The following is an 8561-nucleotide window of genomic DNA, read 5'->3' on the forward strand; positions in this document are numbered from 1 at the left end:
GAAAGAAGAGGGGAGGGAGCAGAAAGCACCAGGGAGACATCCTGTAATGATCAATAAATTGGTTGTTTTGAATTAAATGACCTTGCCTTGTGTCTCAGGGCAGGGTGTATCTGCACCCATGCCACCCTCACCCTTGGCACTCCTTCTCTGCCACCTGTCACACACCCCTCCTGTGGTGCATCATCCTCATTATTCCCAACATCCTTTGCTCCCGCCAGATCGACAGACTCACTCTCCGCTCTGCATTGACAAATTACAGTACTGTACAAACGTCTTAGGCACCCTAAATGATACAAACATTGATGGAATTGTGGATGGTGAAGAAGGCGTGAAAGGATTCAGCAGTATAGAAACATAGAAACATAGAAAATAGGTGCAGGAGTAGGCCATTCGGCCCTTCGAGCCTGCACCGCCATTTATTATGATCATGGCTGATCATCCAACTCAGAACACCGCCCCAGCCTTCCCTCCGTACCCCCTGACCCCCGTAGCCACAAGGGCCATATCTAACTCCCTCTTAAATATAGCCGATGAACTGGCCTCAACTGTTTCCTGTGGCAGAGAATTCCACAGATTCACCACTCTCTGTGTGAAGAAGTTTTTCCTAATCTCGGTCCTAAAAGGCTTCCCCTCTATCCTCAAACTATGACCCCTCGTTCTGGACTTCCCCAACATCGGGAACAATCTTCCTGCATCTAGCCTGTCCAATCCCTTTAGGATCTTATACATTTCAATCAGATCCCCCCTCAATCTTCTAAATTCCAATGAGTACAAGCCCAGTTCATCCAGTCTTTCTTCATATGAAAGTCCTGCCATCCCAGGAATCAATCTGGTGAACTTTCTCTGTACTCCCTCTATGGCAAGGATGTCTTTCCTCAGATTAGGGGACCAAGACTGCACACAATACTCCAGGTGTGGTCTCACCAAGGCCTTGTACAACTGCAGTAGTACCTCCCTGCTCCTGTACTCAAATCCTCTCGCTATAAATGCCAGCATACCATTCGCCTTTTTCACCGCCTGCTGTACCTGCATGCCCACTTTCAATGACTGGTGTATAATGACACCCAGGTCACGTTGCACCTCCCCTTTTCCTAATCGGCCACCATTCAGATAATAACCTGTTTTCCTATTTTTGCCACCAAAGTGGATAACTTCACATTTATCCACATTAAATTGCATCTGCCATGAATTTGCCCACTCACCCAACCTATCCAAGTCACCCTGCATCCTCTTAGCATCCTCCTCACAGCTAACACTGCCACCCAGCTTCGTGTCATCCGCAAACTTGGAGATGCTGCATTTAATTCCCTCATCCAAGTCATTAATATATATTGTAAACAACTGGGGTCCCAGCACTGAGCCTTGCGGTACCCCACTAGTCACCGCCTGCCATTCTGAAAAGGTCCTGTTTATTCCCACTCTTTGCTTCCTGTCTGCTAACCAACTCTCCACCCACACCAATACCTTACCCCCAATACCATGTGCTTTAAGTTTGCACACTAATCTCCTGTGTGGGACCTTGTCAAAAGCCTTCTGAAAATCCAAATATACCACATCCACTGGTTCTCCCCTATCCACTCTACTAGTTACATCCTCAAAAAATTCTATGAGATTCGTCAGACATGATTTTCCTTTCACAAATCCATGCTGACTTTGTCCGATCATTTCACCGTTTTCCAAATGTGCTGTTATCACATCCTTGATAACTGACTCCAGCAGTTTCCCCACCACCGACGTTAGGCTAACTGGTCTATAATTCCCTGGTTTCTCTCTCCCTCCTTTTTTAAAAAGTGGAGTTACATTAGCCACCCTCCAATCCTCAGGAACTAGTCCAGAATCTAACGAGTTTTGAAAAATTATCACTAATGCATCCACTATTTCTTGGGCTACTTCCTTAAGCACCCTGGGATGCAGACCATCCGGCCCTGGGGATTTATCTGCCTTCAATCCCTTCAATTTACCTAACACCACTTCCCTACTAACGTGTATTTCGCTCAGTTCCTCCATCTCACTGGACCCTCTGTCCCCTACTATTTCTGGAAGATTATTTATGTCCTCCTTAGTGAAGACAGAACCAAAGTAATTATTCAATTGGTCTGCCATGTCCTTGCTCCCCATAATCAATTCACCTGTTTCTGCCTGCAGGGGACCTACATTTGTCTTTACCAGTCTTTTCCTTTTTACATATCTATAAAAGCTTTTACAGTCCGTTTTTATGTTGCCTGCCAGTTTTCTCTCATAATCTTTTTTCCCCTTCCTAATTAAGTCCTTTGTCCTCCTCTGCTGAACTCTGAATTTCTCCCAGTCCTCAGGTGAGCCACTTTCTCTGGCTAATTTGTATGCTGCTTCTTTGGAATTGATACTATCCCTAATTTCTCTTGTCAGCCACAGGTGCACTACCTTCCTTGATTTATTCTTTTGCCAAACTGGGATGAACATTTGTTGCAGTTCATCCATGCAACCTTTAAATGCTTGCCATTGCATATCCACCGTCAATCCTTTAAGTGTCATTTGCCAGTCTATCTTAACTAATTCACGTCTCATACCTTCAAAGTTACCCCTCTTTAAGTTCAGAACCTTTGTTTCTGAATTAACTATGTCACTCTCCATCTTAATGAAGAATTCCACCATATTATGGTCACTCTTACCCAAGGGGCCTCTCATGACAAGATTGCTAATTAACCCTTCCTCATTGCTCAAAACCCAGTCCAGAATAGCCTGCTCTCTAGTTGGTTCCTCGACATGTTGGTTCAAAAAACCATCCCGCATACATTCCAAGAAATCCTCTTCCTCAGCACCTTTACCAACTTGGTTCACCCAATCTACATGTAGATTGAAGTCACCCATTATAACTGCTGTTCCTTTATTGCACACATTTCTAATTTCCTGTTTAATACCATCTCCGACCTCACTACTACTGTTAGGTGGCCTGTACACAACTCCCACCAGCGTCTTCTGCCCCTTAGTGTTACGCAGCTCTATCCATATCGATTCCACATCCTCCCGACTTATGTCCTTCCTTTCTATTGCGTTAATCTCTTCTTTAACCAGCAACGCCACCCCACCTCCCCTTCCTTCATGTCTATCCCTCCTGAATATTGAATATCCCTGAACGTTGAGCTCCCATCCCTGGTCACCCTGGAGCCATGTCTCTGTGATCCCAACTATATCATAATCATTAATAACAATCTGCACTTTCAATTCATCCACCTTATTACGAATGCTCCTTGCATTGACACACAAAGCCTTCAGGCGCTCTTTTACAACTCTCTTAGCCCTTATACAATTATGCTGAAAAGTGGCCCTTTTTAATGCTTGCCCTGGATTTGTCGGCCTGCCACTTTTACTTTTCTCCATAGTACTTTTTGTTTCTACCCTCACTTTACACCCCTCTGCCTCTCTGCACTGGTTCCCATCCCCCTGTAGTCAACTAACCTCCTCACGCCTAGCCTCTTTAATTTGATTCCCACCCCCCAACCATTCTAGTTTAAAGTCACCTCAGTAGCCCCCGCTAATCTCCCTGATCTAGATTAGTATCTAGATTATTTGAAGATATGGTTGAAAAATGGCATCACACCAGACAAGTGTAAGGGATTTTGCACTTAGGCCGGTCAAATGTAAGGAGAAAGTAAACAGTAAATGACAGGATCTTTAGGCACATTAATGCACATTGTGATGTTGGAGTGCAAGTCCAAAAGTCTCTGTAAGTGACTACACAAGAAGATAGGGTGGTACAGAAAGTGTACAACATACTTGCCTTCATTGCTCTGTGCATGAAGTATGAATGTCAGGAAGTCATGTGGCAACTCTATAAGAACTTCAGTTGGCCACATTTGGAGTATTGTGTGCAATACTGGTGATTGCATTACAGGAAGATGTGGATGTTATGTTTTGCAACTTCAGAACATGAAACTAATTCAAAGGGAGACTGGGGAGTCCAAAATGTGAGTCTAACTTCGTGTTTCCTTTAAGTGAGGCGTGCACGTATCACATGGTAGTGCCAAGATGTATGCAGTTAATGTATTTTTACATAAAAACTGTAATGAGTTATTGATATGAACAAGAATGCTTAATCAACCAATATATATGAAAGATTACTCAAATATTATTGAAGTATTAAATACACATCCTTCCTGCTTAGCTATAAACTCCAACACAATAGTGAATGCAGCTCAACTATATACATAGTATAACAGAAATACAACTACTATACAGACATCCACAGCATAGTAAATTGTCCCAGTCAGCTCTAAAGATTTAATCACTGTGTAGGATTTCTTACTCTTGTGGGATGAAGTCTTTCCTGACAAAGAGTATGACTTTGCTTGGCAGGTGAGACATGTGACAGTGAAACTAATCTCATGTTCTGGGATTTCTGTGTGGTGGCTATAGGTATGACTCTGAGACTGCAGGAAATGCTTATGACAGCTATGGACACCTTTCTTCTTCCTTTTTCTTCTTCTAGTTTGTGCATCTGATCTAGGGAAGGTGCATTTAGTTCACTAGTGTATTCTTTTATTAATCCTTCTATTGCCCCATTATGATCTGATCTTTCCTCTTGGTTTCTGCATCACAATACCATCTCATGAATTTGCTGTTTTCTTATCTCCATTAACTCCTTTCTCTTTGATCTTCCATTCACCCAGCTGGCTTTTGGTCTTTGTGTCTACTTTCACCAGCATCTTCTTTGTCTCCGACTTGAAGTTCATGCAATAACCTTAATGCACACAGAGCAGATTCTGGTTCTTTATGCTCACAAAAACCGAATGCTTGCAACTTTCCTGAAACTCCTTGAACTCTCTTTCAGCTTAAAACCAAGCCACATTTCTCAAGTAACTGCCTGATTAACATATCAGAGGCTTTCTCAGATATGTTGCCTACAAAAACTGTTGTAGTCAGACTGCTGCTTTTGTCACTTTCATGATTCCTCTAAGCATGGTCCTTCCTTGGTTCAATATGCTTTCCAACCAGGGGCACAGAGGTCGGCACCAACACCTGTTGGTCAATGGTTTATGGTGTTCGGCATGGAAACAGTTGTGGCATCATCCAATAACTTTCTTAATTCACTTTCAGTTGGCTTTATTGTAGGGGATGTGGCATGCAAATGATGGATGGATCTCCAATCAAGTTCTAGTTTTCTCATCCTATAACATCCCCACAATGCTGGCCCTCCTGTTTTTACTACATACAAGCCCAATGTAGCTTGTTGGTTGTTGTTTCTCATTGTCAAAACAGGAGGTTGGGTATCTGCAGGCTTCAGTTTGGTATCTTTGAAATGTCATTCGAACTAATTTTGTAGAATGACTGAAACAGCCAAGCTGGTATCCAATTCTGTTTTAATTAATTTGCCATTCTCTTCTGGGGTAGGCTTGTCTGTTGTTAATTTTCTCATTGTAAATCTCAAGGCTACACATTAGTGTGTCACTCTGATCATTACCATCAGCATTATGCAGATTGGTGCTCTTTTTGAAACTGCAACTTGAATTTTTATCTTTTTCTCTTCTCTATGCTGTCCATTTATTTTTGGCTGCTCGACATATTCTTTGTATGTTATTCTACTTTGTTGCCTTTTCTACAAGTTTTGCCTTTAAATCTGTGTTAGTCTGGTGTATGTGAGCCCCTGCCTCAATGGTGACACAATTTGTCTGACCAAGCCGGTTTCTGTTTAAATTGCAATTTTATCCATGCTCACTTTCTTTTCTGACTGCAACTCTATTGCGTCTCTGACAACTGTTTCCATTGATACAGAGATTTCAACTGCTCTTTTAAATGTAAGCTATGTTTCATTTAGGAGTCATTTTGGAATGCTTTCTTGTAAGATTGCATAAAGTTAAAGAATCTCTCAGGGCATCATTAAGCCCATCATTGAACTGACAATGCTCAGACAATCTCCTTAATTCAGCCATGTACATTAAAATGCACTCCTTTTCCTTTTGATTTTGCTTATGAAACCTAAAGTGTTCTGCAAACAAAAATGACTTCCCTTCTCTGTGTTCCTGCATTACTTTCACAATATCAACAAAGCTGATTCCTGCAGGTTTGGTTGGAACAGTCAAACTTCAAATGCTGTTGCCTTTAACCCCATGCACTCAGCAAAATTGGCACTCATTTCTCAATGGCTATTTCATTTGCTTCAAAATACTGTACAATTAGTTCAGCGTACATGAGCTAGTTAACCATCAAGCAATTGAATGTGTCAATCTTTCTGATGTAGCCAGCTGTTGCTGCTCCTTTCTTAATGATTATTATCACCCGATACTCACTCTGTATGAACCTGTGAATTCTTCTGTGTCCTGCCTTTTTTCAAAACTGGATTGTATCTTCCCTTCCAAAGGACATCTGCTGCTCTGCTTTTTTTAAAAAAATACTCAACTGTCTTTGTACGTGTCAGACTGCACTGTTTTTCTTTTACTCACTTAAAGTAAACTTTCTCTTTACTTTAAGTGAGGCATGTGTATCACGTATTTTACATATAACCCATAATGAGTTATGTAAATAAACAAGAATGCTTAATCAACCAATGCTTAATACAAGATTACTCAAATATTATTGAAATACTAAATACACAACAGTGGAAGCTTTAGAGAGGGACTGAAGGGGTTTATCAGGCTGTTGCCTGGATTAGAAAGTATTAGCTGTATAGGAAGTTTGGACAAATTTGGATTGCTTTCTGTGAAGCATTGGAAGGTTATGAGAGACTTGATAGAGGCTTATAAAATTTTGAGAGGCATATATCACATATGTAGTCAGTCGTTTCTAGTTGGAATTTCAAATACTTGAGGGCATAGATTTAAAGTGAAAGAGGAAGGTTTAAAAGAGATGTGCGGAATATATATTTTTTTTAACAAAGTAGTAGGTTCAAAGGTTCATTTTATTATCAAAGTATGTACGCAAGATACAACTCTGAGATTTGTCTTCTCCAGATTGCCATAGAATACAGAAAAACTATAGACGTAGTTGAAAGGAAAAACATCAACCATCCCCCACATGAAAAGAAAGAGAATCAAAAACTCACAAACCCCAAACTCCTCCCTTGCTCACAAACTAACAGATCATCCACACGGAGAAGCAGCAAGAAATCACACCCCAGATCCCCAGCCTGCCATTCAGTGTCTGGAATGTACTACTGGCATGTGGTGTGGGTTGGAGCATAGGTGGTGGTAGATGCAGACATCAAAGTGGTGATTAAAAGGCATTTAGAAAGGCACATAAAAATGCAGGAAATTTATTTTTATTTATTGAGATATAGTGCAGTGTGGGCACGTGGCCAAGTAGTTAAAGCATTGGACTAGCCACCTGAAGGTCGTGAGTTCAAGCCCCAGCCGAGGGAATGTGTTGTGTCCTTGAGCAAGGCACTTAATCACACATTGCTCTGCGACGACACTGGTGCCAAGCCGTATGGGTCCTAATGCCCTTCCCTTGGACAACATTGGTGTCGTGGAGAGGGGGGACTTGCAGCATGGACAACTGCTGGTCTTCCATACAACCTTGCCCAGGCCTGTGCCCTGGAGAGTGAAGACTTTCCAGGCGCAGATCCATGGTCTCGCAAGACTAACAGATGCCTTTATCACAGTGCAGAATAGACCCTTCCAGCCGTGCCACTCAGCAACCCCCCGACTTAACTCTCGCCTAATCATGGGACAATATACAATGACCAATTAGCTACCAACTGGTATGTCTTTAGACTGTGGAAGAAAACTGAAGCACCCAGAGAAAACCCACACACTGGAGGAGAACATACAAACTCTTTACAGACAGTGGGAAATGAACTCAGGTCACCAGTAAAGTGTTGTGCTAACCACTAGGGATGCCAGCAGAAGGTGTTAATTTGGTGTCATGGTCAGCATAGACAATGTGGGTCAAAGGGCCTGTTCCTGTGCTGTGCTCTTCTATATTCCATGTTTCAAATTTGTCCTCAGTTGTGGGTCATTTTACAGTTCAAGACTGGTATCAGTTTTTCTGTGGCCAAAGGAATGACAATAAGATGAAATCATATTTTAATTGAGACTATAATGTCACTCTTACACATCAACTTGCGTCAGAATGACAACTGTGATTGGTAGCATCATGAAATTAACACAAGGCATTTGAAGAGCACATCTACTTAATTCCATCAGAGGTACCTGATGAAAATTGCATTCCTGTCATTTTCACAGTTCTTTGAAAGTACTGAGATGTAAAAATATTCTCCCTTTATTTTGCATTTGATTGCTTTCCTTTTGACACTTGTGGCAAACTAATGGTAAATGTCAATACAAAGTTATCTCTTAATTTAGCTCCAGACTCCTGCGTGAGATGTTTATTCACTTTAATCAGCAAGTATAAAGCAAAGTTAGAGAAGTTTGAACAAAGAACACAACCTGCTCTTGTGACTGCATCATATGATTTTCGAGCACAGTCAATGATGCAATATACAGTATCTTCACTTCCCTTTTATAAATTACTGCTGAATCATCTTATGTTAGCATTATTTTCTGTTCCTTATTGCTTCACCCTGAAGCCAGCTGACATGACAAATGGAGAATAAAGTACAGTATGTAAACATTTCTGGAAGGAGAGTC

Source organism: Mobula birostris, chromosome 6, assembly GCF_030028105.1.
Source record: "Mobula birostris isolate sMobBir1 chromosome 6, sMobBir1.hap1, whole genome shotgun sequence".
NCBI lineage: Eukaryota > Metazoa > Chordata > Chondrichthyes > Myliobatiformes > Myliobatidae > Mobula > Mobula birostris.